The sequence below is a fragment of the Chelonoidis abingdonii genome, chromosome 4 (assembly GCF_003597395.2).
Source record: "Chelonoidis abingdonii isolate Lonesome George chromosome 4, CheloAbing_2.0, whole genome shotgun sequence".
Taxonomy (NCBI): domain Eukaryota; kingdom Metazoa; phylum Chordata; order Testudines; family Testudinidae; genus Chelonoidis; species Chelonoidis abingdonii.
This window is the reverse complement of record NC_133772.1, coordinates 55,810,426-55,826,256: the sequence shown is the minus strand read 5'-3', so window position 1 is coordinate 55,826,256 and position 15,831 is coordinate 55,810,426. Positions and strand designations below refer to the sequence as shown.

General features: G+C 43.1%; 1 protein-coding gene across 2 annotated transcripts in view; it reads left to right on the top strand.

Moving 5' to 3' along the window:
• Positions 1–7,859: 7,859 nt before the first annotated feature.
• Positions 7,860–15,831, top strand: part of BTBD10 (BTB domain containing 10) — a 48,722-nt gene continuing 40,750 nt past the window's right edge. The window contains exon 1 of one of the 2 annotated variants that reach the window (XM_032791822.2): positions 7,860–8,155. The gene's annotated coding sequence lies outside the window, so the exon portion shown is untranslated. The remainder of the gene's footprint in view (positions 8,156–15,831) is intronic. The other variant, XM_032791819.2, reaches the window with a different exon arrangement.

Genomic DNA, 15,831 nt, shown 5'->3' with positions numbered 1-15,831 from the left:
AAGAGGCATAGCATTGTATCTGTCCAAGTGAGCACATGTCTGTAAGTCACCGAGCAACTAGGGCATTTTATTATTATTTATTATTTGTATTACATTAGTTTCTAGAGGCCCCAACCAAGACTGCAGCTTGATTCAGCTAGGTGCTTTACAAACACAGATTAAGAGATTGTCCCTACCCACCATCTCAAATATTGATAATTTTTGAATATCTAATTCACTCGCTAATGGGTCCCATTTATTTCCAATGTTTAAAAAAATGTATGTTTAAAAAACCAAACAAGCAGGAGGTTCAAATATAAATAGTGACAAAAAAGGCAGAGTTAAAATAATTTAAGGCCAGAATCTGCCTCTCTTACTCACATTGAATAGCACCTTAACCCAATGGAATCCTCTACAGAATAAATTACTAATCAACCTAAGTAAGGATGGCAGAATCTGACCCCATAATAAGAAGGGCACCACCAGTTCTATAGGGACTTAAACATGTGCTTCATGCTACACACAGTTACCAGTCCCATTGATCCACTACTCACAATGCATAAAGTTAAGCTCACATCTGTTTACAAGATCAGGCCAAGATTTGGGAAGTGTTAATTACACATAAAAATAAAAAAGAGGACTTTAATGTAAAAAATATTAAAAAGGTAAAATATAAACATAGGAAAAACAAAGATTATAAATTATTAAAAGGAAAGGGCTAGAATTAAAACTAATTCTATAAACAATAGACAAATCAAGGGTTAAATATAATATTAAAATAAGGGAAAGGTTTAATTACCCAACAAGGGCCAAAAGGATAGGATTTATAACATAAACAATAAAAGGCGATATAGTGGAATGCATCTAGGTGTGAGGTTAGGTAACACAAAGTGGGAGGGAGGTATGGGTCAGACAATTAAAACCAAAATCTTACAAAATATTTTCATCCCCTCTCTCGTCTGTAAATTATTCACTCCCTAATTGTCTGTAAGTTATCGTAGGCCCCATGTGTGAGTAACTTTATGCATGTAGGACTGATAATTCGTATGTTACTCATGTGCATGCATAAGTATTTACAGGAATGGGGTAATAGATTCTAAAATCCTTGCAACCAATTCCCATTAACCTGTGGAAATCATTGCCACAATATACCACACAGGCTGAGAGCGTAGCAGAATTCAATAAAGGATTGGACATTTTTATGAATAACAAAAGGGTTTATAAGTTAAATTGTAAGGATAAAAAAAGAATAGCAAACAAAAAATCCTTAACCTGAATTTTGGAAGGGATAGAAACCCTCATGAGCTATGAAGGAAGGCTGAAAGAATTGGGTTTGTTTAGTTTGGAAAAGAGAAGACTGAGATGGGACATGATAGCAGTTTTCAGGTATCTAAAAGGGTGTCATCAGGAGGAGGGAGAAAACTTGTTCACTTTAGCTTCTAATGATAGAACAAGAAGCAATGGGCTTAAACTGCAGCAAGGGAGTTTTAGGTTGGACATTAGGAAAAAGTTCCTAACTGTCAGGGTGGTTAAACACTGGAATAAATTGCCTAGGGAGGTTGTGGAATCTCCATCTCTGGAGATATTTAAGAGTAGGTTAGATAAATGTCTATCAGGGATGGTCTAGACAATATTTGGTCCTGCCATGAGGGCAGGGGACCTCTCAAGGTCCCTTCCAGTCCTAGAGTCTATGAATCTATGCTTTGGAGCATAAACAAACTTCTGACTAATGGAGTTTAGGAAGAAACTTTCCTATAGGCAATGTTTTCCGTAATTGTCTGCTGTGGAGTTTATTGCACCTTCCTCCAAAGCATCTATTACAGAGCACTATCAGAACCAGATACTGGACTAGATGAGATGAACTATTGGTCTCAGCCAGTCTGGTTTTCCCCATGTTCCCTAGCCATTTTGCTAGCCATGGAAGTAAACTTTTCAACACCACCCACTCCCTGCAATGGCTGAGGGGAGGAGGGAAAAAAGGGCTGGCCAGTCAATGAAGCAAATGGAAAACGGCCAGCCAGGCAGAGCAGAGAGCAAAAGTTAAAGGCAGAGGGGGTCACAACAGCACAATGCCCCCTGGAAGTTGGCACCGAGGGTGCCCCTAGAACCTGCCCTGTTCCCATGTAATGTTTATTTGTCTGTTTGGTGCCTTCACACTTTGGGAAACCAGTGAACAAATAATAAATAATAATTTCAAAATATAAATTCAAATCTTTGGCAAATTAGAAATGTACTTGCAACTAGTGAACTGTATTTCATTATCTTGACTATACTTTTACTAATGTAAAGGCCCTGATGCTACAAACAGATGATGCGCTAATGCAGACCCTGCACCTGTACAAAGTCCCATTATAGTGAATGGTACGCGATGGATGTTTAGGGTTCTATGATAGTAAATCTATTTGTGGGACTGGGGCCTTAAAGTGCACCTTCTATTTATTCTTTTGTTGTATGTTTTTGCATAACTTATAAACGAATAAAATTGCATTTTTGTACCTATGTCTGGCTTATGTATCACCAAATAAAATGGACCAAAAGCTCTTGGACGTTATTATAATGCATAACGAACTCTGATTTTTTCTGTCAGTATTTATATCGGTAAATGCGCAGATGAGATGATGGTGTAGGGAGGAAGGTTTTAGGTTTATTAGGAACCAGGAAACCTTTTGGGAAAGGGGAACTTATACAGGAAGGATGGAACTTATACAGGGAGAGCAGAGAGGCTACCAAAACCAAAACAGAATCAGATTGCTGGCATTAAAAATTAAAAAGGTTGTAGATGATTTTTTTTAAACTAAGAGCTGGGAGAAAGCTGACAGGTGTGAAGGAGCCATGGTTAATGTGGAGACATCCCTTAGGGATGAATCTCTTAAAGGGGGAACTCTATATCCTAGTAAAGAGGATAGGAAAGAAGTTGGTAAAGTACAGGTAGGAACTACTGAGGAACAGTCAAACATAAATACCATTTAAATATAACATGATGGGAAGCAACTGAATATGGATAAAATGTACAAGTGCTTATATACAAATGTTAGACATCTAAATACTAAAATGGATGATGGGTGAACTAGAATGCCTCATATTAAATGAGGATATTGCTATAATAGATATCGTGGAAACTTGGTGGAATAAGGATAATCAATTGTACACAGCAATACCAGAGTACAAAATATACAGGAATGACAGAGTAGATTGTGCTGGTGGGGGAGTTGCACTATATATGAAAGAAAGCAGAGTCAAATAAAGTACAAATCTTAAATGACTCAGACTGTACCATAGACTCTTTATGGACAGAAATTCCATGCTTGAACAATATACTACTGACTACCTGACCAGGATAGTGATGGGACTGAAATGCTCAGGGAGAGCAGAGAGGCTACAAAGGCAGAAAACATAATAATAATGTGTGATTCCAACTATACTCAGGGAGGGATGCAGAGGTAAAATTTCTAGACATCATAAATGATTGCTTCTTGGAGCACCTTGTCCTGGGATCCACAAGGGGAGAGGCAATTTCTTGATTTAGTCCTACGTGGGGCACAGGATCTGGTCCAAGAGGTGAATATAGCTGAACCGCTCAGTAATAGCAACCATAATGTTATTAAGTTTAATATCTGTGTAGGGAGAAAAATGCCAAAGAAGCCCACCACAGTAGCACTTAACTTCACAAAGGGCAACTATATAAAAATGAGGAAGCTAGTTAAACAGAAATTAAAAGGAGCAGTCACAAGGGTAAAAGGCCTGCAAACAGCATGGAAACTATGTAATAGAAGCTCAAACAAAATGTATACCCTAAATAAAAAAAATAGTAAGAGGACCAAAAAAATGCCACCATGGATAAACAGAAAAGTCATAGAGGCAAAACGGCATCCTTTAAAAATTGGAAGTCAAATCTTAAATGCTGTCAAGTGTAAAAGTATAAGAAGACAGGCCAAGAAAAAATTTGAAGATCAACTAGCTAAGGACACAAAAACTAACAGCATTTTTTTTTAAAGTACATCAGAAGCAGGAAGCCTATGAAACAGTCAGCAGGGCCATTGGATGATCAAAGTGCGAAAGGAGCACTCAAGGAAGAGAAGACCGTTGTGGAGGATGGGAGAAGGGGATTCTTTGCATCAGTCTTCACTGCAGAGTAAATGGAGGAGATCCCCATACCCGATCCATTCTTTTTAGGTGACAAATCTGACAAACTATACCAGATTGAAGTGTAAATAGAGGAGGTTTTGAAACAAATTAATATCACCAGTATCAGATGGTATTCCTCCAGGGGTTCTGAAGCAATTCAAATATAAAATTGCAGAACTACTAACTGCATCCCACCACTTAAATCAGCCTCTGTAAAAGATGACTGGAGGGTAGCTAAGGTAATGCTGATCTAAAAAAAAAGTCTCCAGAGGCGATCGTCCGATCGTGGCAACTACAAGCTAGTAAGCCTAACTTTAGTGCCAAGAGAATTGGTTGAAAGTGTAAAATTATCAGACACACAGATAAAGATCATATGTTGGGGAAGAGTCAACATGGATTTTGTAAAGGGAAACCATGCCTCATCAATCTGTTAGAATTCTTTGAGGATGTCAACAAGCAGGTGGACAAGGGTGAGCCAGCTGATAACAGTGTACTTGGACTTTCAAAAAGCTTTTAATAATATAGATTACCAAAAGCTCTTAAGCAAAGTACACAGTCATGGGATAAGATAGAGGGTTCTGTCATGAATCAGTAACTGGTTAAAAGATACATGCATGAAGCTTTTTTCCCTTCTAACATTTAATGGGATATGATAAACTGGAAGCTTAACTACTGCATTCAGCAAAATGTGATTCAGTTAAATGAGCTCTCACTTCCTGTCCTTTAACAACAGAGAGGTAAACCAGACTATTCTGGAAATAGGTTAGTTTCAAAAACTCAGCCCTGATAATGCATTAGGCAAGGCCAGAGATATAAACTCACTGAAACTTCAGAGCAAACTTTAAAGAGCAAATCAGGCAAAGATTATATTGAGTTTCAATCTCTGGAATCAGAGCCAATTTGGTGAACTTTCTCCACTAGTTTGACATCATCTTTTGCAAAGCGGATGCTAGCAATGCATTCTTATATCTGGTACCCCCCAAACTCAGGTTGTCATGCATGTTACTGGAACAATTTTGCCATGGTTCATATTACATGGTTCTAAGAATTGAACAATTATTAAAATGTACAACATTATGTCCAAAGGGGGCTCTGTTCATCTCCCCACATTTCCTTCTTTCCTCTTCCTCTCTCTCCATCCTCTTTTCTTCCAGCTTTCTAAGGGAGAAGAGGCTACCGGTTTTAGACTGTAAATTCTTTGGTGAATTGACTGTTTTTGTATGTGTTTGTACAATGCCCAGTACGATGGGGGTGACTGAAGTATCAGCCTGGGCACTATCCTAATATAAAATACTTAATTAAAAATAATACTGGATAAGATCCTTAGAAAAGAGGTGAGCATTGAGTTTAGACCTCAATGCACTCAGGCTTGGGGTCAGTTTATTCTCCTCCCATATGGAGCATGCACCAAACAACTGAGGTTGTCTAGCATGTGGAACATAACAATAGCTGTCTAAGAGAGCCATGGATGGACAGGTGATTCCTGAGATAGCACAATCCCAGTCTTAAAGGATTTATAAATTAAGAATAGGATTTTGAATTCATTCTTGAAATGAACTGGGAGCTGGTAGAGGCCCTCTCTTGATCAGATTTAAAAGCTTAACCTCCATTTTGTTTAGATTTAACATCACCCAAGTCTTTTCTCATCTATGTGCTAACTTCTGCTAAACATGGAGATAGCTGAGAGATGGTGGTATATATTGTAAAGGATTAAGGGAGTTAAGCATCATTTGGTCATTGGCATTGGAGCCCATCAAGTATCAGTTTCTCATAGCATCTATATGTAAATATGGAAAAAGTGGTGGTGGAAAAGTAGTTGTTCAGCAGCACCCTCTGAGTATAGCCTTCAAGGAAAGATATCAAAGCATTTCCCTTGACCCTTGTCTCATCTCTTAAGTGGGACAAGTATCTTATAACAGTGAGGTCTAAGTGTATGGAAACAGATGTTCTTTATCCATGGATTGCAGGAGACTATTCATCTGCACCACCAGCACTGTTTCATATTTATTCCTGGCCAGAATGGAGCAGATCTAAGACTGAAGTTTGTACATGCGTGCTTTGTGATTAGCTTGCTAAGAAACAGATTTGGTACCAAGATAGATCTGTTATGTGTCATAAAGGTTTCTTTGGGAATGGGAGACTATAGCAGGTTTTAAGGTGGGAGGTAGTACCTCTTTTTCAAACATGGTGTTGACAGTCTCTATTACAAGGATTCCTCTCAGAGGGGTAGCCGTGTTAGTCTGGATCTGTAACAAGTGACAGAGTCCTGTGGCACCTTATAGACTAACAGAATTATTGGAGCATAAGCTTTCGTGGGTGAATACCCACTTCTTCAGACGCATACTCCAATACTTCTGTTAGTCTATAAGGTGCCACAGGACTCTTTATTGCTTTTTAAGGATTGCTAGTTACTCTTCTCTCTCTTTCTCCAACCAGCAATGACTTGCTCTTCATCAGTATGTCTAGGACTTCTAAATGGACCAAATTAGGGGAAGGAAGGTGTCATGATGTTCAGTTCCAGGTATCTCAAGAAACCTTGGATATGGGTGAGCTCAGTGAAAAAGGATGAATGCACCTCTATGCAAGAAATGCTAGCTTGTGTTATGTAGGCAGTGCGATGAAACAACTCTCCCCCACAGCTTTTGGAGCATGTTTGTAGGGAGAAGAGAAGAGAGAATCTATTAACACAGGCACTTATTTGCGCTTCAACTTGTATGCCTCAGCTTGGGTTTTCCACCATCAGTAAACTAGTTTCTATCCATTTTTCTTGCTCTGAGAAACATAAAGATCCATATAGATGGGGGAGAGAACAGAGTAATTTCACAGCTACTGTACTGAAATATCTATATATCCACTTTCTCCTTCATTATACTTTCTGAATTGGGACAAAATTGTAACCACAGATCTAGACCCGCTCAATTTACCACAGTATTCAAAATCCAGGATCCAAATCTTACGCTATGGTATTGGTTTCATAAGGACAAGCATATGAAAACTCATCAGCATGGCTGATCCTGTGACAACCCGTAATTCAAGAGCCAAAGTGTGTGGCAAAAGGACATCGCTCCCAGCCACAAATTACAGATGGCACGCCAAACTGTCCCAATAAAGATAACCACTAGAACAACACTGGTATGTCTCTGTTCTCCGGGCCTGTCATTCTTACTTACAGAATGCTGTTTTGTAAACTCTTTGCAGTCTGACCGCTGGGAGGAGATGCTGGCCAACCGAGTGGGTGAAACTGACAGCAGGCTAGCGACCTGTCTGTAGGTTCCTACACGCCCCCCATAGCCACGCTAACAGAGGCCGGATAAGCCAAAGATCATCGTTCTCAAGCTTCTCGTCCTCCTCACCCCCTACCATCACCAAGGCCGCTAGCTGCCACGGAGAACTAAGAATCTCCTGGTTCTGAGGTTCATTCCCGCCCCCCATGGTCTGTAACCTGCTCCGCCAAGGGTGAGGGGGCAGCTCCGGCTCGTCAATCTCCCCCCGTCCACGCGCCCGCTCGAATCCCACAGAAAACCTCCCCTGTGCGGCGTCCCCAGGTCCCGCTCTCGCAGCCCCAACTCCCCCCACCCGCTCCTCCGTCCCTCACTTGCCGCTGCACCGCCCCTACGCTACCTCCCCCTCCCGCCTCCTACCCCGGCCTGTCCCACTCCTGCTGCCAGCGGCTCTGGGCACCACCCTGTCACCATGGGGACCGGTGACCTCTCGGTGCCACATCCGGCCCCCCAGCCCGCCCCCTGGGGCACCGAACGTCACACAGGCGACAGACACGCGCCTCGACCCGGGCTTCGCCCTCGCTTTCGGTTTCACCAGGCAGCGCCCCCGACCCCAGTCCGGTTGGAAAGCATCAGGCCCCCTACGTTCCCCCGCACGAGACCCGCCGTTCGGCGCAAACCTCGCGATATTTCACCCCTTTCCCGTTTCCTCCTTGCTCTCTCGCGAGAGGAGGAGCTTGCAGTGACCGAGCCGAGGGCGATGGGCCTGGGAAGTGCAGTAGCCCCAGCCTAGTAGCGAGGCGGCCGGTGTCCCGGAACCTGGCGGGTAGGTGAGGTGTCGGCCGGGCCCCCCAGGGCAGGCGGGGGCCGACAGGGTGGGGAAAGCGGCTGGATGGCTGTGGGGGCGGGAGTGGGCTGTTGAGCGGGGCCGAGGGGGAGCGGAGCTGTGTGGGGGAGGTGGCTGGAGGTTCCAGGCGGGGAGCGGAGGCTTCGGGGTGGGGAAGGGTGACCAGATGTCCCGATTTTTTGGGTCTTTTTCTTATATAGGGTCCTATTACCCCCACCCCCATCCCGATTTTTCACGCTTGCTGTCTGGTCATACGTGTGGCGCACAAGTGGGGTGTCTCGGGGCCGGGGGTGGCGTGGCGGGGTTGTAGATAAATGACCCCCCCCTTTCAGTTGCCTGATTTGCGCCCTTTAAAGCACTGATCATCTCTCCCCCGCCCCCCACCTCCGGGTGGCAGGTTTGCTGTGACTGTCTGTAAGGTGCTACTTCATTATAAATGACCGTTCCTGAGGTACTCCCTGTACACTTGATATCTTGCGTTCTGGGAAGATGAACAGTGGATTTGTTTCCTGATGCCATTGGTTGGCGAGTCAGACTAGTAGCTTTTGAATGAAATGATTGGAGATACTATTAATAAATAGTGCTAATGAAGGTTTTCTGTCACGTGTCAGAATTGCATTTCCTGTTGGGGACTGAAAGGAGCTCTGTTCTCTTGTGTGCCAGTGATTAAACTGTAAAGGGTAGTTCTTCAGGTTCCTATGAAATTAACATCCCTTCCATCCAGTGATGACTAGTGAACAGTGAAACATTCCTTTGTGTACAGTCACTTAAAGCAGGACACTTAGTTTTGGGGTTGCTCTCTCAACATCAAACTGAATTACTCTCAGTGGGTGGCTAGATAAAAACAATGAGATGGTGGGGTGGTGGTAAGCCTGTAGCCTGTCCCTTATTCTTCTGGATTTGAGATTTGTTTTTGGTGATGCTGACTTTGTCAATGTTTTACAGTGTAATCTGAAATCCTATTCTAGTACCATAAGACAGTGGTTTTCAACCTTTTTTCATTTGCAGACCCCTAAATGTCAAATGGAGGTGTGGACCCCTTTGGAAAATTTAAACATAGTCTTTGTGGACCCCAGGGATTCACAGACTACAGGTTGAAAACCACTGCTATAAGATATATAATGATTAATGTACTGATTGACCAGCAACTCTGCCTTACCTTGATGAATTCTTACTTCTGATGTTTTCTTCAGCAACTCCAGCTTTTCTGCTGAGCTTCCTGACACTATTGAGAATGCCTCCTTGCCCTGAAGTGTCTGTTTTCAAAGAGATGCTTAGTAATGCTGTGGTGTCACCCGAAATGTACAATGTTGTATTCTGACAAAATTGCTTTGACAAAATGCAATTGCAAGTTTTTGGATGAGTAAAATGCAGTTGATCACCAACGCTGCAAACAACATAGCATAAAAACCTACCTGCAACCCCACTCACTTCTCCAGCTGTCACTTCATCTCCTTCCTCCGTTTCATCTCTAAGATCATGGAATGTCATCTAACACCTGTCTTGAGTTCTTTTCCTTCAACTCCATCCTTGACCCTTTCCAATATGGGAAATGCCCACTTCACTTGTTACCCGGGGTTCTTTCAACCCAAAGCTCTTGGTAACTTTTACTCTGTGTGAAGTGGTGTCAAGAAATAAATCGGGAGACACAGCCGTCCAACCGATAGATGGCTGGCACAAACAGGACACCACGAGTGCTTTCACTTAAAGCTAAACTTTACTAGTCTCAAGCACTTACACACATCCGCAACAGGTTAGTAAAATACCCCCAACCCTTGATAGTTACCAAAGATGAATGTGGCTCTTGAGTGACACAGTGGCAGGCTTCTGGTGGCCAAATCTTCTGTCTTCCAGTGGGGACCGCAAGATATATCCAGAAGGAGAGTCCAAAAGAGTCCAACTACCTCAAACTTTCCCCCTTATTTATACATTAGTAATAGAATGACATGTCCCTTAAAGAAAACTTGTTCAGTAAGCAGTTTCAATGGTGAAGCAAGAGGTTCCTTCTGATTATTGATTAATCAGGTGTGGGTTTTTCCAGAGTTTGTAGCCCTGCGGCCCCAATAGACATTCGTGAGGCACATCCTGCTCTTCTAAAATGCATGTATCAGCAACTTCAACACAATTCTACACAAGGACATGGGTCAAGCTGCCCTTTCTGTGCCACCTCAAACCCCCTGCCCTCCTGCCTTGATTAATCTGAGACTGCTGGCTAGGCTGCTTTTAGTTGTTTCACGCACTTTACTCGTTTTCCAGAATCTCTCCCTGTACACACTCATCTGACTAGTTCTCACCAAAATTCATGAACAAGTACTCCATCTTTGTCATTTTTATCTGTTGACTGATTTTGACATCAGTCATGCTCTTAAAATCTTGTCCTTCCTTTGGCTTGCAATGGCTCTGCCCTCTACCGGTTCTTCTCTTACCTGAGACTGCTTCTTCAATGTTTCATTCACAGGATACTCCTCATCCCTGCTCCAACGTTGAGTAGGGGTACTACAAGGCTCTTGGAGTCCTCTTGCCCCCTACACATTGTATCTGGATGATCTAATTCCAAAGCAAGACTCTAGTTATCATCTTTATGCAGATTTACAGATCTTCCTTGCTACTTCAGAACTGCCTCTTTCTATCCAGACTAAAATCTTTGTACATCACCTTATGTATATATGCATCTGAGATGGACAAGGTAGGTGAGGTAATGTCTTTTATTGGACTAACTTCTCTTGGTGGAATGGACTAGCATTCAAACCTAATCCACCTTGTGTGTCTCGTATCCTGGGACCAACAAACTACAGTAACATCACAAACAATGATGGTATATACATTTCTCAGTTCAGCCTGACAGTGCAGCCAAAACTGAACTGTTTATCTTCTCCCCTCACTTCCCTAAATTTCTCTCCCCTTTCTTAGTGCCTTGCACTGCAGTCTTGGTTTCATCTCTGACTTATTCTCATTCCACTCCAAAATATCCAGTGTGTCTAAATCTAGCAGTTTTTCCCTGTATGGCATCTCTAAGACTGGACGTTTTCTTCCATCCACACAGCTAAAACTTTTGCCCAAAGCCTCGTGTATGTCTACACAGCAAAGAAAAACCTGTGGCTGGCCCGTGCCAGCTAGCTTAGGCTCAGGGGCTGTTCCATTGCTGTGTAGACTTCTGGGCTCAGGCTGGAGCCTGAGCTATGGGACCTGCCTCTTGGAGTCTGGGCTTTAGCCTGAACCTGGATGTCTATGCAGAAATGAAACAGCCCTGCAGTCTGAGTCCTGCAAGCCAGAGTTGGCTGGCATGGGCCAGCCGCAGGTTTTTCTTTGCTGTGTAGAAATACCCATTAGCTCATTGATTGCTGAAACTTCCTCCTTTATAAACTCTTCCTGGCTCTTGGGCAGTGACTCAAAATTTATGCCATGATCCTTTTGTCACTGATGTTGAGTTGTATTGAACTAATTATGGTTCTGCTGGAATGGTATTCTCGCTTATTGAGGCAGTTGAACTGTTGATTGCTATGACTGGCCTTTTGATATCTAACCCTGCATATAAGTTTGGAGATGAGTGATTAACCTGTGAATTGCTATTCTATTTGGTCCTGCAGTAGCAGGCAAGATTTTGCTTTCATGTAGTATGAGCCCACTCCAGCTTCCATTGAAATCAATAGGAGTAGGCTGAGTGACTGAATTTCACTGAGCTGATTTATTGATATCCTTTGAAAAGTAGGAGGGCAAGTTTTTAGGTGCGTGCTGTTGTGAGACTAGACACTTCTCTTCCATGACTCTTGCAGTAGCAATAAAGTAAAATTGAAGACTGTTCTTCTACATCTGCTGTTACACAGGTGAAAATGTTGTTAGTTTTACTCTACTGCCACCTATTGTTTATTCATGAGGGGAAGTTTTCTTAACATCACTGTAGAGTACATGGCTGCTATTTTAGGTTCTGAATTACTTGCATCTCACCTAACCTAATGTTAGTTAATGCTGTATTGCAAGGGATGTTTCTCAATTAGACTTTGATCAGTGTCAATTTAGTAACATTTTATAAGTAATTATGATTGATTTACAACCACATGAAGTAGCTTTTATATAGCAGATGTGTACTTAAGTCTACAGCAAACTTATTCAGCAGACATGGATCTTCACAGTAAGTGGGGTAGGATGTGTGCACGCACCAATGGCAAATGCTCACTTGAAACGTCTTATAAATGATGTCATTGGGACTGTAAGCACACCTGCTTATCTCCTCATCTCATGCCAGCTAAGGATATATAAAGGAGTGCAGTTCAACTGCTATTCATATTCTTCCGAGATCTGTAGACAGTGAGCAGCAAATTGACTGTCTGTCCCTTTTTGGAAGTTTGGTATTTTAACTTAGAAATTTGGAATATTCAATAGCGTGACTTTTGTCAAAATTTTGGCCTCATCGGGAATTCCATTTTCCAGGCTCCAGTGAGACTTCCTTGTGCGATTGTGAGTCTGTTGTTCAGCTTTAAGATGTATACCTCTGAGGGTACTGTGTCTGCAACAGATGAGTTTTTTGTACCTACTCTGCTTTCTCTGTATTAGATTTTTACCAATCATACATCTAGGGCTTGGGGTATTAACCTTAAATTCCACCTGTTGGCTAACTGAATATTGTCCTCTTACTGATCAACTGGACCAGTCATTGTGCAGTATCTGGCCCCTATCTGGTGAATCAGGAACAGGCACCCAGCAAACTTTCTTGCCAGCAAAAGCTTGATGTCCAAGGACTCACAACTTACATTTGATACTGAGGGTTAGGCTAAGCTACCACCAAAGAACTCTTCAATCTCATAGTTCCACTCCCCAAAATATGACACGTAGAATTGGAAGATGTCTGCTCTGTCAAGCTCAACACTGGCTTCAGTGTCAATGTGGAAAGACCTATTGAACCTTTAGAGGATTATTTGCTTGCACAGTGTTTATTTGGAGTTGAAGAAATTGAGCCATGTGTCTCACAACTTGATTTGATGTCATAGCCGGTGTAACACATTAGTGTGCCACTGGAGGCCCAGTGCTAGCTGTCCCTAATTACAGAATCAGCCACACCGTGGTGAGATTACAGTGATTGCCCTATAGAGCAGTGGACAGCTCAGAAAATTGTGGAGAAACTGCACAGTGTATAAATAGCTCCTGCATGGAAGACTTGAGACCAAGGGAGCTGTGACAGAGAAGCACAGGGAGCAGAAGGCTCCTGTGGGAAAATTCAGATGGAGTTTGACCCTAGAAGTTTGGAGGCCTAGGAAGGTAGGCTCCAGATAGGAAGAGCTGGGAGGATGGGCTGTGAGAACAGACTAGTACAGAAGAAGAGCTCTGACTGAGAAAGAAGACATCAGAGCAAAGTATGGACTGTAGTGTGGTGATGAACTTTTATTTTGGGACCCTGAGGATTGTTGAGCCATTTTTGTTAACACCCTTGCCTGGGGCTGATGAAAATCTGTGTGCAGCATTTAAGGGGCTCACATGAGGGAGGTTAAAAGTGGCAGGGGGCCTGCAAAGTGACCCCTGGCTATGAGAAGGTGCTCATTAAATGGCCACCCCATTACAGCCAGCTTGGTGCTGCATTATCTTCCATGCCAGGCACTTCTGTATGTTAGAGGCCTTCTAGCATCTGCTCCATCTGGTTTTGGACACCTTTTGGACTTCATTGTGTTTCAGTGCATCTGTATCAGGCCTCTCAGGGCTTCAGCATCAGTGCCTGAGGGAGGATTGATAGCATTATGTCCAGCTCCCAGGTGCCAAAGAGTCTGTTTGTTACACTGAAAATTCTAACACTTCCCCCCTTTTTTTTCCCTTTCTTTCTTTTGGTTTTTTCCTGTAAGACCGGGCAACAGAGTTGTTATTGGGAGTTAAGTCTGTCTGCTGCCATTTTTACTGGGTTAGTTTTTTTTCCTTTGTGGCACAAAACAGGGAATCTTCTGCCTCTCCCTTCCATGTGTCAAATATACTACACCTTGGAGAGATGGATTGTGGTGCCTGGGATCAACTTCATTGCTATTCAGCATGGAGTCTGAGGTTTAGCCTGTGATGCTTTCCTTTCAAGCTATCAACTCTTTTCAATTCAGGTGATGCTGTAAACACTTAAAAGTCCATATGTGGAATCCCTCTGCTTTACAATGAGGTAGCTCTGCTATACAGATGACTAGTCCTCTGGCCCTGTTGGGAGATGTGGGCTCAGTGCCTGGAATCCAAAAGACAGATTCCCTCAAAAAAGCTGATAAGAGTTCATCCTGTTAGTTTTATATATTGGAGAAAAATGGCTGCATCTTCTCAGCAGACGTCTTTGCCTTAACCCTTCAGGTTCATTTAGCTTTGAAGTGGAAGCTCAAGAGCTTAGATCAGTGGTCCCCAAACTTTTTTGGTGATGCTCCCCCCTTCCCCCAACCTGGTCCTTCTCACCACTCTTCCCCCCCACCCCTCCCCGGAGTGGGACTGTGGCCTATGGTTAGGAGCAAGCCTGTGGCTGAGAGTGGGGCTGGCGCTGCAGTGGGGACCAGAGTCACGGTTGGAGTGGAGCTGGGGACAGAGCGTAGCTGGGCGGTGCTTCCTCCCTGCTCCCCATGGGGGCTGGCCTGGGCCCTGCTGTGCCCCCCCCCACATTCCTGCATGCCCTCCTAGGGGGTGTGTTCCCACAGTTTGGGGACCACTACTTAATATAAGCTTTTCATAAACTTACTGCTGAGCGCCTACTGCTACTGTTGTTATCTTTAACTCCAGGCAATTCTGTGGTCCTAATGTTAGTCTCTCCATCTCATATTTCATGAGTTTCCAGGAACATCTGAGAATGGCTGATAGTCTCTGGCTCTGGAGTCAGTGGTGATGGGAGGGTGGGGGGAAGAGGCAGAAAATAGTATTTCTGTTACCTCCAGTGAAAGAGGCTGTGAGAGTAGCCAGCCAGTGAATGAAAGCACCAACTGTGGATTTCTTGTTGAGCCTGTACCTCCTCATATTTGAAAGCTGACCAGCATTACCAGGTTACACAGAAGAGGTTCAAATAGTCTTACCGAATCCCAAGTTTCTCAGTTGTGCAGTGCATACAACTCATGATGGGTCAAGAAAATCTGTTCCTTCTCTCCTGATCCTAATTGCCAAGATAAGATGTAGTATTCTGTCAAACTAATGTGCATACAACATTGAGTTTGTTAGCTAATTTATGTCTTCCATATCTGGGATAAACTATCCCCCTTATTTTATCAACTGCCTGAGGAAGCTAAACCCAAGGCATCTAGAGACTAAGTTGCTGTTAACGCTGCAGTGAGAACAGAGGCAAACATAGTAATCACACCCATCCTGGCTGAGGTATTCTGATTTGCCAAATGAGGTACAGAGTGCAATCGGAGTTCCTCTCCTTATGGACTTACTTACATTATTCGTTGGCAAGACAGAACTCATTTTACCATCTTAAAGGCTAATTAGGTCCATATCAATGTCTGACCCTCTATGTGTGCGGCTGTAAGTATATCTTTTGTATACATCCCAGATTCTTACTGAAGATGATCCCTCGTGTAGGTGGAAATCTGTCATCTTTTTTAATGTTGTTTTTCCCCAAGCCTGTTTGTTACCAGGGGAGACTAATTGCAGTAAAAGTGGATTTGCCTCAGTGAAATGTTAGCGAGATTAGTTATGATTTCTCAACTGGCAAATGTTATCTCA